This window comes from Chlorocebus sabaeus, chromosome 15 (assembly GCF_047675955.1).
Source record: "Chlorocebus sabaeus isolate Y175 chromosome 15, mChlSab1.0.hap1, whole genome shotgun sequence".
Classification (NCBI taxonomy): domain Eukaryota; kingdom Metazoa; phylum Chordata; class Mammalia; order Primates; family Cercopithecidae; genus Chlorocebus; species Chlorocebus sabaeus.
Window position 1 is genome coordinate 64422888 of NC_132918.1, and position 26092 is coordinate 64448979.

Genomic DNA, 26092 nt, shown 5'->3' on the forward strand with positions numbered 1-26092 from the left:
ATAAAAAAGTTTATTTGAAAAACTTTAGATAAAGAAATATCAAAGCGTTTGATAAATAAAAATAAATTTTTATAGAGAAAAAAGCTAGTCTTTTCACTCAAGTCTCAGTTCCATCATTTATTATCTATATAGCCTTCTTTAAGACATTGACCTTTTTATCTATAAAACAAACATAATTTGACTTGCAATCGTTGCATGTGACTGTACATGGGTGAGTGGATGGTCACGTGTAGAGCATCTTGTGTATGTCAATTCAGCTATCTGAGTCTGAGGGCTGAAAGAACCAAAATTGGGGAAAGAAAAGAACATCGAAAGATTCATGAATTAGATATCTTTGGAAAAGGCAGACCAAATTTAAAAATTTCCTCAAAGAAGAAAAAACGGATATGTAATAATGGTTTTGCCCAATAAATGTAACCTGTTGAGAACAGAGGAGGAAAGTTGATGAGGAAAGAGAGGAAATAGCACAAAGAGAGAAGCATGTGCCTACACTGGACATTCTGGTTGGGTGATCTCAGAAAGCTTGAGTCAAGGTCCATCTGTCTGACCTGGGATGTGTGTTCACACAAGTCCAGGAACAGTCATTGTTTGTAACGCTGAAGACTCTGGGGCCTCCTTTTTCCATTAAACTGGATTCCAAAGTCCCTCCTTCAAAAAACTAAAACAAACAAACAAAAACAAACCACTGCTTCAGCTTTTTTGGTTCTTATTTACAAACTGGCCTGTTGGCCTCTTCCTTACCCTAAGCCCCTGGAAGTATCTGGACTTAGAAAATGAGGTCAGTGCCAGAGAAAAGTAAGGCAGAGGGAACAGCTACCTCCCTCCTGCCCCACATCCAAGGATCACAAATGATTCGGCGAGCTGAATGAGGCATTGTATATTTCATTTACAATGACTGTACAACAGCTGTATAATCGATGTTGTTGAAGATATGAATGTTGCTCAGAGTGTAGCATAAATGTCCACAGTGAGCTGCAAATGTGAATAAGAATGGCCTTGCCTGCATAGTAATTGGTATTATTACTGGAATGAATGGGAAAGCCACATATGGATGAATGGGTGGGGCTACAAAAGGGTGCAGCCTCAGAGACAAATGGTAGCTTTTATTTTCTCTTATCCATGCCTGTTATTTCAAATAACCATCCACAGTGAGTGGAGGAAAAGGGATAGGAAGTAGGAATATAGTGGAGAAAGAGTGAAGCTGCTCATCTACTACTTTATATCATGCCCCTTCCTGTTTTCCAGTGCCTACACTTATTAATTATAACAGAGTATATCACACATCCCCTCCTGGAAAAACAAAATCTGTCTGTTACAAAGGGTAGAAGGATAGACTCAGGTGAAGGGTGTGGGGGTGGGGGGAGACATAGGGAAGAGAAACACTTCAGGTTAATTGGAGCTGAGAATATAAAATACTCGTCTTAAAGTGTGTGCTTCAGTTATGAGAAGGAAAGTGTCGAGATCATAATGTTTTCTGTGCAAGATTCAACACAGCATGGGTGTTTTAAAACAAGCAGTAATCATTTCTCATGGAGAAATTATAAGCAGCAGCTCCAGGCTCAGGACAAGCGCATGGGAGAGCCATTCTTTTCATTTCTGTAGAAAGGCACAAGGAGAAACACGGTAGTTAGCAGATGAGTCCCTTGAATCAAATGGCAGAGTTAGTGACATACAGAATTATATAGTTCAATTTACTTATTGCTTTATTCATTCAGAGAGAAATGACACTGAATTCTCCTAGAATTTTGCATATTAGGAGGGAAGAAATTTTGGTTTTAAAAATCAAACTGTGTGGCTTCTGCAAAGGTTGCAAAGCAAATTGGTCAACTTCATAATCAGGAAATAACAGAAAATTGTTAAATGATTTATTTGGCAAAGCTGGCTATGTTATTTCTTTTAGAGAAGAGACTTTTTGAGCCTGATACAAAAACAGCCTCTGCCCTGATAGACACAGTTTTTGTTTGCTTGCTGTCATCCTGGGTGCACCTATGTGGCATCTGAATCACTATTAGGTCTCTGTTTAAAGATTCATTTTTTGCTAGAAATAATTTCTCTAAAGTAATAAACAATGCACTGCATAACACCACTTTAAAAATTCTTAGAAATAACTGCAAGGAAATTAGTTACAATTATTCACATAGTTCCTCAAAATGGTAGCACATGAGAAGAAAGAGGGGTCCCTCTCACCCGTTTTTTGAAGACCATCTTTGTTTACTTCATTCCCAAGTATTAAGAGATTGCATGATCCATTTGCATAGGATAACTAACATATACCACATCATTTGCACGTCTGCAAGTACACGTGAGTAACCGTAATTACACGTGACACCAATTACTCTATTACTTTGTATTAAATTATAATGGAAAATTCCACTAGAGAATTGAAGCCTAATTGCATCTTAATTTGCATAATTTTGCATATTAATTACATCTCAGATGAATAATAAATTTCAGCAGATTTTTAATTTATGCATAGACACAAAAACAAGTGGAGAAATAATTTAGAAAAAAATACCAGCAACTATTACTTAGGGCATTCAACTAATTTTGCTTAGTTTAGCAAAACAAAACTTGGTTTGTTTAATATAGCATCTTTAGACTGATTGCTGTTTACTGCACAATATGTCAGTCTTGAAACATAGGTGCAGGCATGGTTTTTCTTAATAAAAAAGTGTTCAATTATAGCATTTTAAGTTTGATTTTTTATATTTTGATAAAACTGTCTCAGAGATAATATTGTTTCATTGGAAATATCTTTGTGATACATTTTGATTGAGACTTAATTTCTGTTGCAGTTATTTTAAATTCAAGGGATTATAAAAATAGAATATAAAAATATCTTTGTGAAAGAGATCACTAATAAAATATATCAAGTGTTTTCTTTCTTGAGTTTACTATGAAGTCACTCAAGATTGTTTTAGTGATTTTTGTATGAATGATTCAGAGTAAGAAATTCCATGTGTTTCGTTTTATAGCATACAACAATTTAGAGGAATGGCTTTCAAAGATTACTACTATTTTCTGACTGTTTTCTTTGTTTCTCACTGCTTGCACGGTAAACAGTAACATTTGTTCTTAATTGCTAGAGACCTGGGTTTTAAATTTAGTCACCTTTACTTTGGATTTATTAAATAAACAAAAGGTATATTTCTCAGAGTTAATTAATGCATTTTAGTTACATAGCTGTATCTAGGTTGACAGTCCTTAAAAAAAAGGAAAAAAAAAAACCACCGACTTAGTGTTCCTCAAATGAAAATATGTAACTGAAAATTCACTGTGTTCCTCAAATGACAATATGTAACTGAAAATTCATTTCATCTACTTCTTGCCTAAACCCAATCTGTATTGCTTTATACCTGCTGCTACTGTTAAAGGACGGGCGGAAACCTTTAGCTCTGCCTCCACTAAGTCTAATACTATGATCATTTGCCAAATTATACAAAAGGAGAGGATGACACGTCCTAATAAATCAGGAAACTGTCAGGATTAATAATCTCAGCCGTCATCTGTTTTCCTATAAAAGCCCTACTGGCATCAAATATTTTCCAGTTTGTTTTGCAGTTCTGTTGGTGCGGAAACTGGACCTGTGCCAGCCTGGTGCCGTGCAACCTCCAAGAAGCCATTCTATATGTCTTTTATAACATTAGTCTAAATTTCACAATTGTGCTGGTTCACAGGGCGGTAAGCAAGAAGTCTTTACAACATATGTTCCCCTTCTCCGGTTACCAATCATTGTTACGATTTGCTATTTGATAGGCAATAGTTTGAGCTTAAAGGCTTAGATTTGTCTTTGTTTCCTAATAGTTCAGTATTTTCTGTTTGTGTCAAAAAAGTTTGCCTTATTCTTAGGCAAGCTAGAACCAATGGAAAAATAAAAACTCACCAGTGCTTTCTTTATTACATGAATTTCTATTAGGTGCTTGACTCTGGTCTTTGCTTTCTGTTGCCAGGTTACAGTCCTAGGAACACCTTTGATTGTTTGTATGTTTAAAAGCAGAAATAGTTCAGCTATCTAAAATATAACTGAATCGATGATTGCATCTGGTTTTTTTTTTTTTTTTACTTTTTTTGTTCAATCCTTTTGACCAGGTTCTTATATTAAAGAGAGGTTTGAGCTGGATGAATGCCTCAAACCAACCCAGTCTTTCCAACATTTAAACAATGGTTCCCTCTTGTGGCTATGCTTCAATAGTGCGATTTAAGAACGGAGGAAAGTAAAAATCCGGTGACTATTAAAAAGATTTCGACACAGCATACTGTAGTGATCTACTTGCACCTTGTATTGAGAGGCATTCCCAGAACTCTCAAGTTTTTCTGATTTATTTTCAGTAAGGTATAAGTTTTGGTGTTTGGGGTGAAAGAACAGCCAAGCATCCTGATGCTTATTTCCTGGTGGTATTAGAAAAATACTCTCCTATAGGGGATAGAGTCCACATTTTAGGACATTTTTGAATATGTTAAAGTGTATGTTGGGAAAAAGGCAGTTTAGGCTGTCTCTGTAGCTTTAGAAATACATTTATAACTTCACTATTAAAAATATTAATGATTTCCTAAAGGAACATCGTAAGTGTACAATTAAATCTAGATTATGCTTGTCCTTTCAGATTTTATCCTCAAAGATCATCTGAGAGGGGGTAAAAATCTTACAATTAACCAGCTCCTCTAAAATGATCTTTCCAAGCACCTTTGATATATGCTTTTAGAGATTTATTTTGAGTCAGATTTCCCCAGGGGCCACCATCTTACACTCTCCAAATTACCGTGATAAAAAGCATTCTTCTGACACCGTAACTGTAAACAGCCCACAAATACTTTCTGTCTGTGTTAAGCTATGTTCAGAACAGCAACAGCCAAGAGCTGTCCCTTAAGTAGGTTTTTTTTTGTTTGTTTTTTTGTTTTTTTTTTGTTTTTTTTTTTTTTTTCTTTCTGAAGACTGTGTTTAATGTAAAAGTAAAGTGTTGTTAGTAACAGAGACAAGAATCTGCACCACGGTCATATGACTGTGTCTACAAAAGATTGCAGCCATCCACGCAAGTCGGATGCGATGTGTTTTAGTACACTTCAACATTCTGAGTAATTACAATGCCGACTTTCAATTCTACTTTAAGGATCCTTTTGAAAGAATGAAAGCATTCGTTCTTGTCAAGCCATTTTCAAGCCACAGTCTTTCTCATTCACCACAGAGTTTAAGTATTTGAAAGTTTAACATGGAAAATGAGGTTCGGGTTGGAAACGGACATGATTTCTGTGTGTCCTAGGAGGGTGATAGAAAGAGAGCTGGTCGTCCAGAAGCAGGAGTATGGCGATAATATAATTACCGACAACATATCACTTACTCTTCCGATTCCAAATGAACTCCTTCCTTTCCCTCCCTCATCTAGAACAGGCTCAGGCACCAAGTTACAAGTCTCTTCACTTCATTGCCGGGCAGCTCCGCAGGTTTTGCTCATGAGCCTCCATTTTGTTTAGAAGTGCACACCTTTCCATTGTTAATAAAAACACAGGCATTTAATTGTTAACTATTCACCTGCAAGATGAGTCACATCAAAAGCTCTCATAAGAGAGGAAGCTTATATATTAAGGAAATAGGACTAGCATCAACTTAAGTTTTAGTACAAATTCCAAAATTGAGAAGAATGATTTTTCCCCCCCTTAAAATAGTGAACTTAAAAAGCAAAGTTATTCCCCATTTTGGTTTCTGATGCCACTGTCTACCATGACTGGGCTCGGGAGGCACCTTTGCACACGCATTTCCTTTTGTCACGTTCAACCCAGGTCTGGTCTGAAGCTTCCTGTGGAGTTAATGCCCAACCCACTACAATTCTTTCCCTTGATTTTTTTCCCTTTCTTTTTGTTCATTAAAAAGATATAAGATTAGGCTGGGGGTAGTGGCTCACGCCTGTAATCCCAGCACTTGGAGAGGCCTAGGCAGGCGGATCACCTGAGGTCTGGAGTTCAAGACCAGCTTGACCAACATGGTGACACCCTGTCTCTGCTAAAAAGAAAGATACAAAAATTAGCCAGGCATGGTGATGCGCACAAGCTGAGGCATGAGAATCTCTTGAACCTGGGAGACAGAGGTTGCAGTCCCTAAGCCAAGATCATGCGACTGCACCTCAGCTCAGTCTCAAAACAAAAAAAAAAAAAAAAAAAAAAAGAGATATGATTAAATGAAACAATGACCAGGAGATGTTCCTCCACAAATGTGTAGTGATTACCTTCTTGTGGGTATTGAAAAATGTCCATCAACTGGTTTTTTATGTGAACTGTACCGTCAAACTGTTCATTGCTCCTTGCATTTGCTCACTTTTTGTCTCTGCTTCTGTCTGTCTCCCTCTCTGTTTGTCTGTTTCTCTCTTTCTTGTTGAGATTATCAATGTAATATACTTGCACAGGAAAAATAAAACCTAAAAAGCCAATTGGCGCCTTACCTTCCTCCTTCATTCTCTTAGGAAATCACAGAGCCCCTTGGAAGTTGGCAAAACAAAGAAGGAAATAGGGGAACTGTAACACAGAGGAATCAGAATTTAGATTTAATGATCCAGTAAAATGTCAACCAAATATTCAGGCTTTGAGACTGACACCTATTTGCCAGCTTTTTATTAATATTTTGCCAAAAAATGGTGAAAGAAGTCCTGATAATTACCATATATTCTGATCATTGTTTAATAAAGGAGACTTTAGCAACAAAAGAACAGATAGAACATAATCTCAGAAAGAAAAAAAAGACATCCTTTTCCATTAGCTTTATTTAGTTTTTAAAAATCATCACGTTTATCTCATTTTTCTTCTTTTTCTCCTTTATGCTTTTATCAATTAGATTAGCTAAACTTCAGTATACAGTAGTGCTAGTCTACAGACTAAAATCTGGAACACATAAGCTCACTATTTGTTGTTCTTTAGAGTCCTGCTCAAATTTACCTCTTTCAAGAGATTCTCCTTGATTTTCCATGTGAAAATGAACCGTTGTTTCATCTAAGCTCCTACATATTATTTTATTTTCATCCATTTTATTTTGAATTTGATTGATACTGCACTTACCTCCATCTCCAGATTGTAAACTCCATGAGGTCAGGAATTCTTATTACTTATTCACTTTGTAAGGAGCACTCCATAAATGCCAGTCGACCAAATGAACCCAAATCTGACAGAAAAAGATATGATTTATGCAAGAGCTGATTTTTCCTTCCACGGAGCAGTAATTCCTGGTAGGCACATAGAAGGGGGGTTAGAAATGTTAGGAAATGAAATCGATCACCTTCACATCATGCTGGCAATGCCACAGTGCCTAAAAGGAAGATGTAAATTCTCCAAATTGTTCTATTTATATATATGTATTTATGTGTGTGTGTGTGTGTGTGTCTGAGGGTTTAACTTCCAACCTCCAGATATGTACACACACGTAAATACACACACACACATTACACACATATACATCAAGTTACTGGAACTTTGCTCCAATTAAGAACACAACCCAAAGTTTCAATATGGAGAGGAAAATATGTATTTTTATTGGCCTTGCTCTTGGCTGGCCACTTTTATTTTTCAGATTCTCTTTGCTAAACCTGATTCCTGGTGTGCTCTGGTACAAAGATCTGTGGCTGTCATGGGGTTGCAGATTTTAGAGTTAGAAAGGCGTTAGGAATTGATCTGTCTCCACTTTCCAAATATATGGAAGAGGAAATGGAGATCGAGGAAGACAAAACATCTAGGTCTTCGGACTTGCCAGCCAGTGCTTTTCCCACTCAAACTATTAAATTGACAGAAGGGAAAATCATGTGGCAATTTGTGCTTTTAAAACAGAGAATTTTTAGAGGCAATCTAATTATTTTTATATTACATTAAGAAAGGAAGAAAGGGAAGAAGAGCGAAGCACCAAAATCAAGAAGGTAAGCTCTTTGGAAAACCTGGTTTTCATCAGCTGGTCATAACCTCTGGAGCGAAGACTGGGCCCAGAGGAATATTCCGGACCGATCTATTCTTGGCAGAAACTGCTTTTTGGGTGAGTAAGCCGCCCACTAGCCTTTTTTTTTCTCCCATCATCTAGATAAAAATGAGTGTTTAAAAACTGTGCTAAAATTTTCAAAAACACCTTAAAAAGATTCCATTACTTAAAGTGATTTGGATAATTGTGTTCAATGGTAGCCATTATTTAAAAATATAATTAGTTGCTGAACTCAGAGAAGGAGGGAAATTTCTGCAGGTGTTTCTCATTATTTGCTATGCATACAAAATATCTGCATAAATTACCATTATTATTCCAATGTATACTAAGAGACAATAAAGCATTAGCAAGCAAAGAAGAACGTTGTTGACCCACAGACTGTGAGAGAGAGGCCTGGATGCACAGTAATAGTGTGTTGGCCTTCAGTGCTGTTGCTGCACATGTGCTACCGCATTCAGGATTAAAAGAAACAATTTTGCACCTGTAACAATGTTACATATGGAATGTAACTCCATCAGAAAGACATTTAAAATAGGAGAGGGGGCAGGGAGAAACAACAAAACAACTGGAAAAAAATAAGGCTATAATTGTTTCAAAAGGGTGACACACACTTAAACTAGGTATCTCGGATTTCTTTGAGCTTAAAGCCCTAGTAGAACAGACAACTGAATTTTTTTAAGTATGTGGTGCATTTGCCAGTTTTCTTTCATTATTGTTAGGGTTTGATGGCAATGTTATTGTCAGTATGGTCCAACCGAACTCTCTACGATAATGGAAATATTCCATATCTGCATAATCCAGCAGTAGCCATTAGTCACATGTGGCTGTTGAGTCCCTGAAATGTAGCTGGTGCAACTAAGTAATTGATTTTTTACAATTTAATTTTAATTAATTTAAATATAAATAACCATATCTGGTGGCTAATGTAATGGACAGCATAGGGAAGTTAGTTGCATTGAGTTGTCCTTGTCAATAAAAATGGTAACTAATATCTTTTGAGTACTTACTACATACCAGGCACTGAGCTAAATATTATCTCATTTAATTAACACCACAACTCTATGAAGTAGGTGCTTTTATGCTTGAGAAGACTGAGGTCTGTAGAAATTAAGGTATTTGTCTTGATATCACCAGACCAGCATATGAAAGGGTCAAGATATAATCTAGGCAGTCTAACTCCAGATTTCTCCCTGTGAACTCTTGTTAAGGTGGCATCAAGAAACAACACGCTGCTGAATTTACTCTACTAATCCACAATAAATCAACTTCTGTCAGTCTCTAATATGAAATCAAATGATAAATGAATATGTAATACATTGGAAGTAAAGATTATCCAGTGATCAATCCAACTCTTACCATTGACAAGAGGGAGGCCCAAAGCAGATGAATTCAAACGTGTTAGTGCTTAGTAAGCTTAAAACCAAGGTCATTGTAATATATGCAAATGTAGCGAGCGTCCCAAACTGCACATAACATAGCAAACACTCATAAAATGGTGTGAGTGCATCCTCCAGGGAAATCTGATACAGCGACCAAGAAGGAAGACTTGGAAGAGATGTTGGGGCCTGATCATTTGGTGATGAAAAGCAAATGAAAAATACTGCCTGGAGGCCGGGTTCGGTGGCTTACACCTGTAATTCCGGCACTTTGGAAGGCCAAGGTGGGTGGATCACTTGAGTTCAGGAGTTCAAGACTAGCCTTGGCAACATGGTGAAACCCCATCTCTACTAAAAATGCAAAATGTTAGCCAGGTGTGGTGGAGTGCACCTGTGGTCCCAGCTACTTGGGGGGCTAAGATGGGAGGATTGCTTGACCCCGGAAGGTGAGGGTTGCAGTGAACAGAGACTGAGATTGTGCCACTGCCCTCCAAACTAGGTCACAGAGTAAGACCCAGTCTCAAAAAAAAAAAAAAAAAAAGAAAAAGAAAGAGAAAGACTGAAAGAAAAGAAAAATACTGATTGGGAAATGAAAGTAAGCCACTAACAATTTGATACATCATTCTGCTTTTCATTTATAATTCTTGCATGATATGAGTAACACTCTGCTGATATAATATCCCCTCCCACTTATAGTTCAAGAGTTCACAAACCAGTTCATGTTTAAGGCCCATCCAAACAAGTGACTGCTACTAAGGGATCAAAGGAGAAAACAAGGCAGAAAATTGGTACATCTTATTTTTAATAATTCCCATATTATAATGGATATTAACAAAAACCTGTTTTGAATCTTGCTGCCATAGCCTTTAGAATATTCTTAAAATTCATGCAATCTTTGTGGGGGTTCTGTACTTCTACATATATTTTGACTAAAATCAACTAGAATCTTTTGTCCAGATGGTGAAAGAAAACTTTCTTTTTGCCTTAGCTAGGTGCTTTACACATCTTAGGTAGGCAAAATTATTCACATTGGACTTCAGAGAGATTAAGTAATTCACCCAATGACATTCAACCAGTGAGTTAGAAAATCAAGATGTGAACTCAGGTCTATCAAGTTCCAAAAATTGTCACTCTTTACTGTTCTGACCTGCTCCCCACTGCCATACAGTATTGTCTGTGATCTGGGCTTAAAATTATGAATATAGTTGTATTAGTCCATTTTCATGCTGCTGATAAAGACATACCTGCGACTGGGCAATTTACAAAAGAAAGAGGTTTAATGGAACTTACAGAACCACATGGGTGGGGAAGCCTCACAATCATGGCAGAAGGCAAGGAAGAGCAAGTCACATCTTACATGGATGGCAGCAGGCAAAAAAAGCTTGAGCAGGGAAACTCCCTTTTTAAAAAACCATCAGATCTTGTGAGATTCATTCACCACCACAAGAACAGCACAGGAAAGACTTGCCCCCATAATTCAATTACCTCCCACTGGGTTCCTCCCATAACACATGGGAATTGTGGGAATTACAAGATGAGATTTGGGTGGGCACAAGGGGCCAAACCATATCATTCCACCCCTGGTCCCTCCCAAATCTCTTATCTTCACATTTCAAAACCAATCATACCTTTCCACAGTCCCCCAAGTCTCAACTTATTTTGGCATTAACTCAAAAGTCCACAGTCCAAAGTCTCAACCATGACAAGGCAAGTCTCTTCTGCCTATGAGCCTGTAAAATCAAAAGCAAGTTAGTTACTTCCTAGATACAATGGGGGTAGAGGCATTGGGTAAATACAGCCATTTCAAATAGAAGAAATTGGCAAAAACCAAGGGGCTACAGGCCCCATGCAAGTTTGAAATCCAGTGGGGTAGTCAAATCTTAAAACTCCAAAATGATCTCCTTTGACTCCGTGTCTCACATCCAGGTCACATTGATGCAAGAGGTGGGTTCCCATGGTCTTGGGTAGCTCCACCTCAGTGGCTTTGCAGGGTATAGACCCCCTCCTGGCTGCTTTCATGGGCTGGCATTAAGTGTTTGTGGCATTAAGGTGCACTGTGCAAGCTGTCGGGGCATCTACCATTCAGGAGTCCGGAGGATGATGGCCCTCTTCTCACAACTCCACCAGGCAGTGCCCCAGTAGGGACTCTGTGTGTGGGGGCTCCCACCCCACATTTTCCTTCTGCACTGCCCTAGCAGAGGTTCTCCTTGAGGGTCCTGCCCCTGCAGCAAACTTTTGCCAGGGTATCCAGGCATTTCCATACATCTTCTGAAATCTAGGTAGAGGTTCCCAAACCTCAATTATTGACTTCTGAGCACCTGCAGGCTCAACACCACATAGAAGCTGCCAAGGCTTGGGGCTTCCACCCTCTGAAGCAACAGCCCAAGCTGTTGGTCCCTTTTAGTCAATGGTTGGAGCACCTGGGACACAGGGCACCAAGTCCCTAGACTGCACACAGCAGAGGGATCTTGGGCCTGACCCACTAAACCATTTTTTCCTCCTAAAACTCTGGGCCTGTGCTGTGAGGAGTTGCCATGAAGACCTCTGACTTGCCCTGGAGATATTTTCCCCATTGTCTTGGGGATTCACATTCAGCTCCTCATTACTCATGCAAATTTCTGCAGCCAACTTGAATTTCTCCTCAGAAAATTGGATTTTCTTTTTATCAAATTGTCAGTCTACAAATGTTTCAAACTTTTATGCTCTGTTTCCCTTTTTAAATTGAAGGCTTTTAACAGCACGCAAGTCACCTCTTGAATGCTTTGCTGCTTAGAAATTTTTTCCACCAGATACCCCAAATCATTGCTCTGAAGTTCAAAGTGCCACAAATCTCTAGGGCAGGGGCAAAATTCTGCCAGTCTCATTGCTAAAACATAACAACAGTCACCTTTACTCCATTTCCCAACAAGTTCCTCGTCTCCATGTAAGATCACCTTAGCCTTGATTTCATTGTCCATATCATTAACAGCACTTTGTTCAAAGCCATTCAACAAGTCTCTAGGAGGTTCCAAACTTTTCCACATTTCCCTGTCTTCTTCTGAGCCCTCCAAACTGTTCCAACCTTTGCTTATTACCCAGTTCCAAAGTCACATCCACATTTTTGGGTATAGTTTCAGCAGTGCCCCACTCTACTGGTACCAATTTACTGTATTAGTCTGTTTCGTGCTGTATGTCATAAACACACACCCAAGACTGGGCAATTTACAAAAGAGCAAGGTTTAATTAGACTTACGGTTCCACCTGGCTGGGGAAGCCTCACAATCATGGCGTAAGGCAAAGAGGAGCAAGTCACATCTCATGTGCATGGTGGCAGGCAAAGAGAGCTTGCACAGGGGAACTCCCATTTTTTAAAACCATCAGATCTTGTAAGGCTCATTCACCACCACCAGAACAGCACAGGAAAGACCCACCTCCCCCAATAATCCAATCACCTCCCACTGAGTTCCTCCCACAACACGTGGGAATTGTGGAAGTTACAAGATGAGATTTGGGTGGGGACACAGAGCCAAACCATATCAATAATCCAGTCTCATTTTTGGTATTCCACAAAATCAGATCTTCAAAGACACAAACCAATTCATCAGATTTGCATAACAACATGCCTCAAAATCCTGGCTAATTCTGTTCCTTTCAAACTAAATGAAACTTCACACTCTTTTCCTGCCCCCAGCCTGTGCCGTCTCCCACAAAACTTTCCTAATTTCTAATTCTTCACAGGAATTTTGCTGCACACCTGCCCCATCTGCTTTTTAGGATCAAAACTAATTACCCCTCCCTTGAGTTCTCACAGTCATTCCTCTGTGTTTGCATCTATTACACTGTATTATGGTTGCTATTTAAGTACCTGTGTTCTCCACTCCACCACTCAAAGTTGCATTTTATCCTCTGCTCCCTTTTTGTGTGTGTGTCTTCAGTAACTGACAAAGTGTCTGCATATAATAAATGCTTAAATATTTGTTGAATTCAAATGAACTAAATAAAAACAAGCAAGTTCACACAAACTTCTCCAAATATGAATTAAACCAGGGTATACATTTTCACACTGATAATACTGCTATCAAATGAGCCAGTTATAACAATGATCTCTTTATGATTGTATTTACTTGGTATTTTATAACAGTTTGGTTCTGACTTTGTTTCCCAACAAAACAATGAGCCCTTTAAAGTTATTATTTATATTAGTATAGCACATATGTTAAGAGCACAGACTCAAATTTATAAGTAAATAGTGCTCAGGTCTTAATTTAACAAGGTGACTGATAGATGACATGGAGACATCAATGCCACTGAAAGAAAAGTTTAATGTCATTCACACTTTGAGAAACAAGAGGTGTGGCATGCCATGCAGGGCCACAGGAAGAGACAGCAGATTTGGATAGGAGACAGAAATAGGGCTTTGGTGGAAGCCTAGGCCAGAGGTTTTATTGGGGTTTCTGTAGGAAAGGCAAGGTGAGGTAGAATAACCTGTTCAGGATTGACTAGTTTGAATAATTCCAATGGGCTTTGGGCTATGGGAGTGGTCTTAGTTGCCTGGTATCTGACCCTGGAATAATTTAGGTCAGAGGAAATATTGGCTTGGTGTATGAGACTACATAAAGCAGGTGGTTGGAGATTAGTTGGTTTGGGTATGAAAGGTATGCTCATGGCCTAGCCCTTTGTTATCTCTAAAGAGTGGCTCACCCTTGGAAGGACAGACTTCACTGACCACCAAGATTTTTAAGATTTCAAAACATAAGATACAGAAAATGAAAAACATGACTAATACAATGACCTTGAACAAGTTGCTCAACCTCTCTCATTTTCCTCATCTGTAAAATGGGGATAATAATTACAACATCATAGGGTTGTGGTGAGGATCAAATGAATTAATATACATAAGACAGATAGAAAAGTATATGACATATACAATATGATGTAAAAATTAGCAATAATATTTGTCACTACATACAACACCTCCCAAAATGCATCCCACAAGATAGGAGGTGCTTGAAAAGTATTGAATGAATGAACGTAGGAATAAATGAAGAAGTCCTCAGGATTACACACCTTAGTGTTGAGCAACCAACATTTCAATTTCTTAGAAACAGAAAAATAATTTATGGGTAAAGCTGGTACTGGAGTGAAAAAGATGAACTGAATCTAGCAAAGGAATAAAATTCTCACTAACTAAAGCTTTTGTTGCTGTTTTCCTAAAGTGCATCTTTTAGTCCATCTATCTCTGTCTCAATATTTAAGGCAGGCATTTGTCTTTCAGGTTTCTTTTGGCATCACTGCAATCATGAAATGGAACATAATTTCCTTCATCCATAACCCAGTGAAGTTTAGTTGGACTTGATATCACTCCCAATTTTAAAAAGAAAATTTGCATCTTCAGACATCAGCAGCATGAGGCAACCTAAGAAATAAGTGTGCATTAGGCCTCTAAATAGACTTTTCCTTTATTATCTGTATGTAGCATCTACCTAATGGAAAATGAAACGACAGCATCCATCTCCTTCTACTAGCATTACAATTTAAAGGAATCCAGTGAACTGTCCTTGTTAAAGCATAGGATCTAGTACGATTCTTTACTTCTAATGAACCCAGCATTTCAGATGCACAGATCTTTAGAATTGGAGAACTGGATGTTTTTCCACCCCCTGGATTTTCAAAGAAGAAAACAGATTCCAAGGCCCCATCTGCCATCTCTTGTCAACAGTCCTGGAAAAAGGACTCATTTCTATGTATTTAGGACACCCAGAATAATGTCTTATTTTTTGAAATCAGCATGGTATCCAAATGAAGGCAGCCATTTTACTAGTATTAATACAAAAAACTTACTTCAGTGAACAATGAGGACTTGAAATATCTATCTACTATATCCCCAAAGCCAAGAGCATGGAAGAGATAATCTATGTTACAACATGGATAAGTAACTAATTTTCTTATTCATAGGTACAAATAGCTGTGTTGGAAACAGCATCGGTTGGAGACTTTGGTGGCCCAAATCTGCCAATCTCTAGATATGTGACTTTATGTAAACTATTTAAATACTCGAGGTCTCTGTTTTCTTATCTGTAAAATGAGGGGATTAAATCAGATGTTCAAGATCTAACATTTCCTGATTTTATGAGACGATTTATAATCAAACTTTATGGTACTAATTACCTGCAGGTCACTTAAGTAGGTCTGATTATCAACACTAATTCACATGGACTTAATATAGAATTAACCAGACCACATGATAACCTCATAAACATACTCTTTATACACTTTTAATCTTTTGGGGTTATTTCCTATAACAAGAGGTCCAATTTAAAAATGAGTTGAGTTATAGGCCTTTATATAGCATTCATTTCTACACACTTGAAATAGAAAATGTTAGCTATTTAATCAGTCAGGTTTATAATTTAGTTTGTAAACTCAGAGACCATATCTAGGTTTTACATAATATTGATTACATGATCAGGGCTCGTTAAAGGATAATAATTTAAAAATCACTTCTAAGTGTTAGCTTTTCCTAGCTAATTTCCTTTCCATGTGAATGCTTCATGTTTTAATATATCACCCTTTTCTCTTATTTATTTATTTATTTATTTGCTCTAGAAAACTGGTGAGAATTAATCTAGAATGATGACAAAATTAATGGGAATTTAAATGGAAGTGTAATCTTATTGGAATTTCATTTCTGATGACATAATAATAGGCTTATATAGCACCTTTCATCTATGGACCTCTAGGCACTTTACAAACATTAGTTAATTCGCACAACAATCCTGTGAGGTTGGCAATTATAATCAGCCCCATTATGTAAATCAGGGAAGTGCAATACAGGGAGGTTAAGTTCCTCAGGCAACAGGGAAACTAGTGGCAGAGCCGGCATCAGACCACAAGCATCCAAATGCTTACAACTGCACACCCAAAGAAGCTTGTGGAAAGCCTACCATTTTAGTTGGTTGCCACGAAAAGACTTCTTTGCAAAAAAAAAAAAAAAAAAAAAAAAAAATCCCAAAGAAATGTCTAATCTTGCCATTGCTTGCAGTGCTCCACAATGGAGGTGAAAGAACTAGAAGGGTAGGGCAGTATAAAGGAGACTTGCCTCGCAATGTACTCTGCCAAGCTTTTTCTCACCAGGCCAAGACTCCAGCCAAAAGGCTATGGCTATCCCTTTTTTCGCCAGCAACATTTGAAGGAAAAATAACCCAAATGCTAATATGAACATTGTTTATAATAACAGAAATGATTTATTGAGCGTTTAATGGTTGATGGGCATTGTATTAAGATGTTTCATATATGTCACCTCATTTAATCTTTATAATAACCTATATATAAGTATATTAACTATTGCTGTGTAACAAAGCACTGTAAAACCCAGGACTTAGAAAAAATATTTATTTTTGTTCTCCTATCTGTGGGTCAATGAGGGGGTTGGTGATGTAGGCTGGACTTGACCTCCAGCTGAAGGTTGGATCCAGGTCTGTTCAACAAGCCTCTCCTACTCCTTAGACATCAGGATAGCTGGAGCATTTTTTCTCATGATAAGCATGTTTTAAACTGTTACTGCATCACATCTTCTGATATCCCACTAGCTGTGCAAGTTCAAGGCCAAAGCCAAAATATGAAGTACTTCCCGCCCAGGATGAGGTCCACCCAGTTGCATGGCTAAATCCAATGTCAATGAAATAGGAAAGTTTATTCCTGATATAAAGTTGGTAGAAACAGTGAATATTTTTGAATAATTGAACCTATCATTGTAGCTATTCTTTTGTTCCTTCTTTTACTTTTTTTTTTTTTTTTCTTTTTGAGACAAGGTCTCACTCTGTGGCCCAGGATGGAGTGCAGTGACATGATCATGACTCACTGCAGCCTCTCTCTCTACCTCTTCGCCTTAAGCAATCCTCCCACTTCAGCCTCCCAAAGGGCTGAGATTGCAGGCATGAGCCACCGCACCCAGTCTTGTAGCTATTCTTGTTCTAGTTTTATAGATGAGAAAGCAAGCTGGAAGCAGGGAAGCCTTAAGAATTTGAATGTCTGTATGTCTCCCAGCCCTGCTGACTGCTGTTTCTCTTTTAACAGCAAGCATATCATAGGTTGCCTTCTCATTCCTCAGATGATCCACTCAGAAGTGACATAAACCCACCTTCTCCTCTTCACTGGAGATTAATGATTTAAATTACAGGGCCAAGCACTTCTCTGTCCTGGTTATGGCTTAAGCAGGGGCTAAATAGTCTTTTTCACTTCTGTGCCTTTAGTTCCACACGAGACCAAGAAGCACTGAGCCCTCCTCAAACCTTCAACACCAGTGCATTTAAGCTATTAAACCGTCCTGTTGCATTTCAAAGAATGGATGCTGACAATTCACAGAAAGCACCCTTTAGCTTTTGGATGTATGAATTAATCATTCCAGTTAACTAGATACAAAGTTCACCTAAGGTCTCTGACCTTCTGAAGATAAATATTAAACATATCCGACTTACTCAGTAGAAGCAATGCAAATTACCAACAGTCCCTGGGTCAAGGATCTGAGAGACAATAAGAAGTTCAAATAAATCAGACCATAAGGGGCAGACAAGAATTTTATTACTGATGTGAATACTGCACATCATCCACATACAGTTCTCTCCTGCCAATATCAGCAGGGGCACCAGAAAGTGCGAAATGGGCTGGCTCAATTTTTGTACTTTTGTCAGCTGCTACATCTTTCAACTCTATTTTTAAGATGTAGAATTATGAACACAAGAAAGGAGAAAGGCCTGCAACTTTATTAGTGTATACCTACCAGTTTAAAAGGAGTTAATAATATTTTAACACCTATAAAACTATGCAATGGATAGAAGTTGTGGCATTACAATGTTTGCTTTTCAAATTCCATTTTGCAGAGTGTAAGAATTCCTTGGCAGGGCTACAGGAGCAGCTGCAGGAAAACAGAGAGGCAGAGGTACAGTGCCTTTGGTCTCCCCTTATTCTACTGGAGCAGCTGCATTTTTATCTGCTTTATCAATTGAATTTCATGTACAATTACACTGGAATAAAAGCATTCTGCTGTTTTAAAAATGGTTTTAAACCACTGGTTTTGATCATGTCTTTTTCTGCTATATTTTTCATTTTTCTATACCCAACAATTGTGCTTATCTTGAATATGGCCTTAACATTTATTTATTTAAATTTTGGCTCTTTGCGTATCAGCAAAGAATGGTATTCTCTTTGCCATGATTTTAGCCTTTTTCCAAAACATGCCCCATTTTGTTTTGATTGCTTTAATCTTTTTGTTCTCTTCTCCTTATGTTCAGCATCAAAATTGCTATTTTACTCCTAGCCTAGGGACAGGCATATTCGATACTATTTCAAATAAATAATCTAACTGGAGATTGGAGAGAAAAACAAGATCTCTGAGGTCTGGGAATGGCTGTGTTACGTTTAATTTATGCAAAACCTTCTGTATCACACTCTCTGTAGGATTTTCTTTGAATTCCTGACCACTACCTTTCAGATAGTGGAGTTTCATGGAGCACACAGCAATGATCAGTATAACCCAAAGGGTTCTTTCCAGTCACTTCCACTCTCCATCTCTTTTTGTGAAATGTCACGTACGGATGAGCTGAGAGACCACAGGCACACTTGGGCTGCTCCCTGAAAGCCAGAGCTGCTTCATATCTATTTATATGTGGACATGATGAGGCCTCTTGGACAAACATAGCAACTCTTCACTGAAAATGTCTCAGTTCTATTTTTTAACACAATATTCCAACCCTCCCCTTTCTCTTACCATTAAGGGTATTGCCTCACATTGCACTATCCCTCAGCTTCTTGGTCCTCTGAACTGTGCTATCACTGTAACAGAGAGAGAAGAAAAAATTTAATCTCCAGTGATATCAAGTAACTCCTGTGTCTTTGGCACCATTGCTGGTGAAATCTCTGGTCTATTTAAATTACTGTGAGTTTAGACTTCAAGAAAAACTCCTCACTGATTTTTCCTAAACATTCTTTTTTAATTTTTTAATTTATTTATTATACTTTAAGTTCTGGGATACATGTGAGGAACGTGCAGGTTTGTTACATAGATATACACGGGCCATGGTGGTTTGCTGCACCCATCAACCATCATCTACATTAGGTGTTTCTCCTAATGCTATCCCTCCCCTAGTCCCCCACCCCCCAAAAGGCCCCAGTGTGTGGTGTTCCCCTCCCTGTGTCCATGTGTTCTCATTGTTCAATTCCCACTTATGAGTGAGAACATGCAATGTTTGGTTTCTGTTCCTGTGTTAGTTTGCTGAGAATGATGGTTTCCAGCTCCATCCATATCCCTGCGAAGGACATGACTCATCCTTTTTTTATGACTGCATAGTATTCCATGGTGTATATATGCCACATTTTCTTTATTCAGTCTATCAATGATAGGCATTTAAGTTGGTTCCAAGTCTTTGGTATTGTGAACAGTGCTGTAATAAACATAAGTGTGCATGTGTCTTTATAGTAGAATGATTTATAATCCTTTATAAAGTAATGGGATTGCTGCGTTAAATGGTACTTCTGGTTCTAGATCCTTGAGAAATTGCCATGATGTCTTCCACAATGGTTGAACTAATTTACACTCCCACCAACAGTACAAAAGCGTTCCTATTGCCCCACATCCTCTCTAGCATCTGTTGTTTCCTGACTTTTTAATGATAACCATTCTAACTGGTGTGAGATGGTATCTCATTGGGGTATTTATTTGCATTTCTTTTGGCCAAGACAATCCTAAGCAAAAAGAACAAAGCTGGAAGCATCACACTAACTGACTTCAAACTATACTACAAGTCTACAGTAACCAAAACAGTGTGGTACTGGTACCAAAACAGATATATAGACCAATGGACCAGAACAGAGGCCTCAGAAAAAACACCACACATCTACAACCATCTGATCTTTGATAAACCTCACAAAAACAAGCAATGGGGAAAGGATTTCCTATGTAATAAATGGTGTTCGGAAAACTGGCTAGCCATATGCAGAAAACTGAAACTGGACCATTTTATTACACCTTAACAAAAATTAACTCAAGATGGATTAAAGACTTAAATGTAAGACCTAAAACCATAAAAATCCTAGAAGAAAAGCTAGGCAATACCATTCAGGGAATAGACATGGGCAAAGACTTCATGACTAAAACATGAAAAGCAATGGCAACAAAAGCCAAAATTGACAAATGGGATCTAATTCAGCTAAAAAGCTTCTGCAGAGCAAAAGAAACTATAATCAGAGTGAACAGGCAACCTACGGAATGGGAGAAACTTTTTGCAACCTATCCATCTGACAAAGGGTTAATGTCCAGAATCTACAAAGAGCTTAAACAAATTTACAAGAAAAAAAAAAAACAATCCCATCAAAAAGTGGGCAAAGGGTATAAACAGACATGTCTCAAAAGAAGGCATTTATGTGGGCAACAAACATATGAAAAAAAAGCTCATCATCTCTAAGTGTTCTTTATATTGGCAATAACTTTGAAATAAAACCCATGATAATTCTTAGTCACATTTTGGGGTTACTGATGAAAACTAGTTGTAATATTCATTATGAATCAGTACTAGTATTCAAAATGGGAGGGGTATATTGACTTCTATGAAATAAAACATATTTCCCTTCCCTGTAACACAAAGGTAGGCCAGTTGAGGTCCTAACAATCTTTTAATTTCTTCCACCAGCACTGCAGTATGGGTTAGTGTGCAAATTCTGATTCTGTGAAATACCAGTTACTTAAGTCTTGATAGTCAATGTCCCCAGTATGCCACCCATAACTTCTTTGGAATTAACAGTTTTGGGCACCTAGCACTACTAACTGTTGTCCCCTGTCAATCTTTGTCTAAATGTTTCCTGTGGTGACTGGATACATGTTCGAATGTACACTAGGCTGAAAATACAGATAATTAGCACCCTTTGGGAATAGTACCAGCCTATAACTGCTAGGAGTTTGGGGTATACGTATTCCATTTCTGTAACCCCTCAGTGAGATAATTCTGAGGGTCATACTTCTATACTAGCTTCTAGAATTCTCCAGTGGTATTAAGCTCCAGTTGTCCACAGTGATAGTTGTCTTGAGATCTCATCATTTTTCTGTTCTCTTCCCTTCCCTGACTCACTTTCCACATTTCCTGTTGGCATCTTCTGCAATCAGCTCACAGATAAACCACTTGAACTCAGGCCCTTTCTTTAGGATTTGCTTCTTGGGTAACTCAAACTAAAATACTATTCTATGCCTCAAATTCATCACTGGTAAGGGAGTCGGATGATAATAACTCCCCCAAAGGCTTGTAAAGATTAAATAAAACAGTATCTTTATACTCTTACAATTTCTATGGCCACAAAGTAGGCATTTAATAAATTATATTAATCCATAGTATGTATCCTCCCATCTTGCCTGTATACCTCTATCGCCTCATACCCTGCCACTGTGTTCCCTACTCATTTCAATGAGGACACAGTGGTCTTCTTGCTCTTCCTCAAACATGCCAAGCACACTTCTCCTTCACAGTCTCTGCACCCTCAGTGTCCTCTTCCAGATATCCGCATGGCTTTCTCCATTACTTCTTTATAAACCTTGCGCAAATGTGATCTGATCAATAAGAATTTCCCTGATCACCACATACAAAGTAGTATTTCCTATAAGATCTCAGTGCCCTCCTTGCCCCACTTCATTCTTCTCCATTATAGTCATCATTGTCCACTAGATCAGAAACACCATAATGGCAGGAGCCATGTTTATTTTGTTTCTTGCTCCATCTCCAGCACCTATAAAAGGACTGGGCACCTAGTAAAAGGAAAAACAATATTTGTTGAATGAAAGATCTTCATAAAATCCAAAATTTGAAAAGTCCTTTTAAGTGTAAAAATACTTAAAGATACACTGATCAGGATAATCTTATCAGATTATGCCAGTGGTTTGTGGGAGCTGGCTTATATATGCTCAAAATAGTGAATTATATATTCAGCAATTTTCTTGACCGATTTTTAAAGCGTTGCAGCTTGAAATTGGCCATAATGAAAATGTTCACACCATGGAAATTAGTAAATGTTATATATCAAGACTTTATTTGGGAAGGGGGAATCTGTTTGTCACCACACTACTGATGACAGCTAAAATTCTGGAGCAAACAGAATTTTAAAAGAAAAGTGCTTTTAGGCTAGAACATAGCTTTGGAGTAAGGATAAAGGATAACATTATTGAACACTGGCATCATCCTTTGGGCCTTATGTTGAGCTTCATGTCTGAGAGATAGTGCAGAATTGTCCCCCAGGCAGATTTAATAAGATTTGCTTCTATGTTACATTGCACCATGCATACATTTCTACTACTCTTCATATGACATGAATTTTTCATTGTTAATATATAAACAGTTGGCTCTATGAGGACAAGACACTGTTCATCTTTATAATCCCTGGAGACTAACAAAATTTGCCCACACAGCAGGCTGGTGAATGCTTGAACGACAAAGTGATAAAAGTCAGGATTATGATGACTGACACAAAAAGTAAGGCCATATATAACTGACCCCATAATGCTTCCTTTCACAGTGTCTTAAAGAAAGAAGTTGAGTCTAACCTCACCTTGAATTTGCAATCACTTCTATTAAAATGATGAAAATAATTCAATCAGCTCAATCCAGTTTTCTTTTCTTTTTCTTTCTTTTTTTTTTTTTTTTTTTTTTTTGAGATGGAGTTTTGCTCTTGTTGCTCAGGCTGGAGTGCAATGGTGCGATCTTGGCTCATCACAACCTCCACCTCTGCAAGGCTCAAACAGTTCTCCTGCCTCAGTCTCACAAGTAGCTGGGACTACAGGCATGCGCCACCACACCCAGTTAATTTTGTATTTTTAGTAGAGACAGGTTTTCTCCACGTTAGTCAGGCTGGTCTTGAACTGCTGGTTTCAGGTTATCCGCCCGCCTCCGCCTCCCAAAGTGCTGGGATTACAGGCGTGCACCACTGTGCCAGGTCTCCTCCGTCCATTTTTCTTTGCACAAATAAACTCTGCTAAGGATAGGGGTTCTCAAGACATAAATTCTAGTCAACTTGTAAATATATGTTGACTTCTGAAGCCACAGAAATATATCATGAAGAATAAGTTTCAATTTTGACCTTGCATGCCATTCACAAAAGAAGGGTTATTGAAAGTCTGAGTAATATTTTTCTCCTTAGATGAGCATATTAGGTGAGGCAGGAGAGATTATGCTGCAATAACAAATAAACTTAGAAATTGTGGTGCTAGAAATCAATAAAAGTTATTTTTCATTTGCATCTTAGTCTTATGTGAGAGATGTGGCTTTCTCAATAGATCTCCTCCAAGGCACCTCTACACACTTTCCATGGTGGGATCTCAGTCATACCAGCCCCCTGTAATTGGAAGAGATACTGGGAAAGGTAATCTTTCTGTGTATCATGAAAAAAATTATTCTGATGAGCTTCTATTCAGTCTCTGCCAAAATATGTCTAAAAATTATCAGATATTCTATACATAAATTCATTTTACAGGAAATCTCACTACCTCAATTTACTGATAATGGCCCACTTTTCCTGTGAGTAGAAGTCTCTGTTTGCTGCCTGACCAATAGCCTTCTATTTCTCTGCTGCTTAGGAAAGCCTGCATTTTTCACTTAAAGTCTGGTTTTCCTAGCTTCCTGTCTTTAACTTTATGAATCTGAAAGACAAATCTGGTGGGAAGTGCTGGAAAAGACTTTCTTCCCTAATTGAAAAGAGAACAAAGTACATTTCCCTATTTTCCTCCATTGATGTGGCCATGCAGTCTATTGCATTTGAAATTAGGACTGCCATCTCGTGACAATGAGAAGAGGCACAGCAAAGGTACAGAGGATGGTCGAGTGTGAAAGATGGAAGTTACATGCCTCCTGAAAACAGCAAAGAGCCATTGAATTAACTCTGGAACCCATATATGTTGGGACTCTTGTTAATCGACACAACTTTTTTTCCGTATTAAGATATTTTTCAGTGTATTTTTTATTTAAATGGTTTTAGGATATTTATGGCATTTCAATAGGTGTTTTTAAGTGCCTAATTGATGCAAGATACAGTGTTAGCTGCAGAAAGATGTTTTCCACTCACCTCAGATCTGTTCCAATTTCACCCAAAATGCTGCCAAACATCTCCTTCAAAAAGGCAAGCAAATACTATCTGATATTGAGGTTTACCTACATATTTAATTTGGAACCTCTCCATTCCTAGAAGATGGACTACAGTTTTAGAACTGTTAAAGTTCGTTGTGTACCTCAAGAGAGACTGTCAGGGTGGACCACCCTTGTTATTAAAAACAACAACAAAAACAACAAAACTTGGCAATGAAAACCAAGCCTCAAAGGATGGTCTCTAGTAAAGAGATGGAGACTAGGGGAGTTAAATTATTCTTTATTTCAAAGTAACAGCAATGTTTGGTTTTTTCCCAGGTAGATCAAGAGAAAAGAACTTTGTGGGGAGCTTGGGACTCAGGGAGAAAAGGAGGTGAGAGAAAGTTTTCTGTAGTGAAACATGTCAGCTAACCAAGGCTAAGCATAGCGAGGACAAGGCACCTTGGCTACGCTGATGTCTGATCTTTTCGTTTACATTGTTTTCTCTTTCTGCTTGTATTTCACCATCATTATTCCCAATTCTTCAGCAGTTGTTACACATAATAGAGTTACATATTGGTTTCTTAAAGAATAAGGTGAGCATGGTGTTTGAGTTTGCTTAGGACTTTTCCAGTCTTAGCCCAGAAAGTCCCACATTCAAGGCAAACCCAAACGGCTTGTCATCCTACTTAGAAAACAAAGGCAAGAGGGTGAGACCTGTGAGTGGGAGTGGTAATTAAATGGTGAAAGCTGATCAAAATTGAGATGCAAGTAGTGTTCTGACCAGGAAGTGAGGGATCCCAGGAGAATGTAAATTTTATTTTCATGAGAATTCTGAATGATATAGGATAGGTGGTTACACTTACCTCGAGGACACAGGAAGTCAAATTGACTATATTAATGGTAAAGAAAAGAGTAACTCCAGAGGGTTGGGGATTTGGAAACATAGGGATCCTGGTATTGCCAGATTAAACTAATTTCTATAATTGTAGCAAATGCTGAGAAATTCAGGGCTCACTAAGAATGTATAGCAAAACAATCTCTCTGGAAGCATCTGGAAAGTCCTCCTTGAAGACAAAGTCCTGGCTATATTGAATTTGAAGTCTTTCAGGCAGATTCATTCTCTAGCATCACTGACATAAAGCAGTGACTTCTAATGAGTACAATTAATGGAGACTTTTTGTGACTGCAGAAAGAACTTGCAAACTAGTGTGAGAATTACTATAATTCTGATTTTAGCTGCTTCAAGCGATCTTTAATAGGCCCTTTTTCCTTCTATGAGGCTATCCCATCCTCAAAATGTGCCAGACTTTAATCTCTCTACTTCATTTCTACTCAGCTTTGCCTAAAGATAAAATTTTCACATAAATAAATTCTACTTAATGTATTATCTAGTTAGAGAGTCGATTCTCCCAGATACAGTCACTTCATGTGGAGGAGTGATGATAATGCTGGATCACTTCAGCCATCAGTGTAAGGTGTTGGGACATACAATTTTGACTCCAGGAAACTCAAGATCTCTCCTGAGTAAAGCCAGTTTCCAGAATGAAAAAGAAAAAACTTATCTCTGACTATATGTACCACATTCCTCAGAATCCCCCTGAATTCCTTTACCTAGACAGCTTGTTGTCCATGTGGGAAAATATACCATGCAACTTTTACAATTATACAGAAGACAACTTTCTCTAGCATTTCAATAA

General features: G+C 38.1%; 1 long non-coding RNA gene across 3 annotated transcripts in view; it reads right to left on the bottom strand.

The window, feature by feature from the left end:
- Window positions 1–26092, bottom strand: part of LOC103241740 (uncharacterized) — a 158040-nt gene continuing 131948 nt past the window's right edge. For all 3 annotated transcript variants that reach the window (XR_012095600.1, XR_012095602.1, XR_012095601.1), the window contains 6 exons: window positions 19067–19131; window positions 10950–11051; window positions 7042–7205; window positions 6432–6504; window positions 5337–5479; window positions 1–1596 (listed from right to left, as the gene is read on the bottom strand). This is a non-coding gene — a long non-coding RNA (uncharacterized lncRNA). The remainder of the gene's footprint in view (window positions 1597–5336; window positions 5480–6431; window positions 6505–7041; window positions 7206–10949; window positions 11052–19066; window positions 19132–26092) is intronic.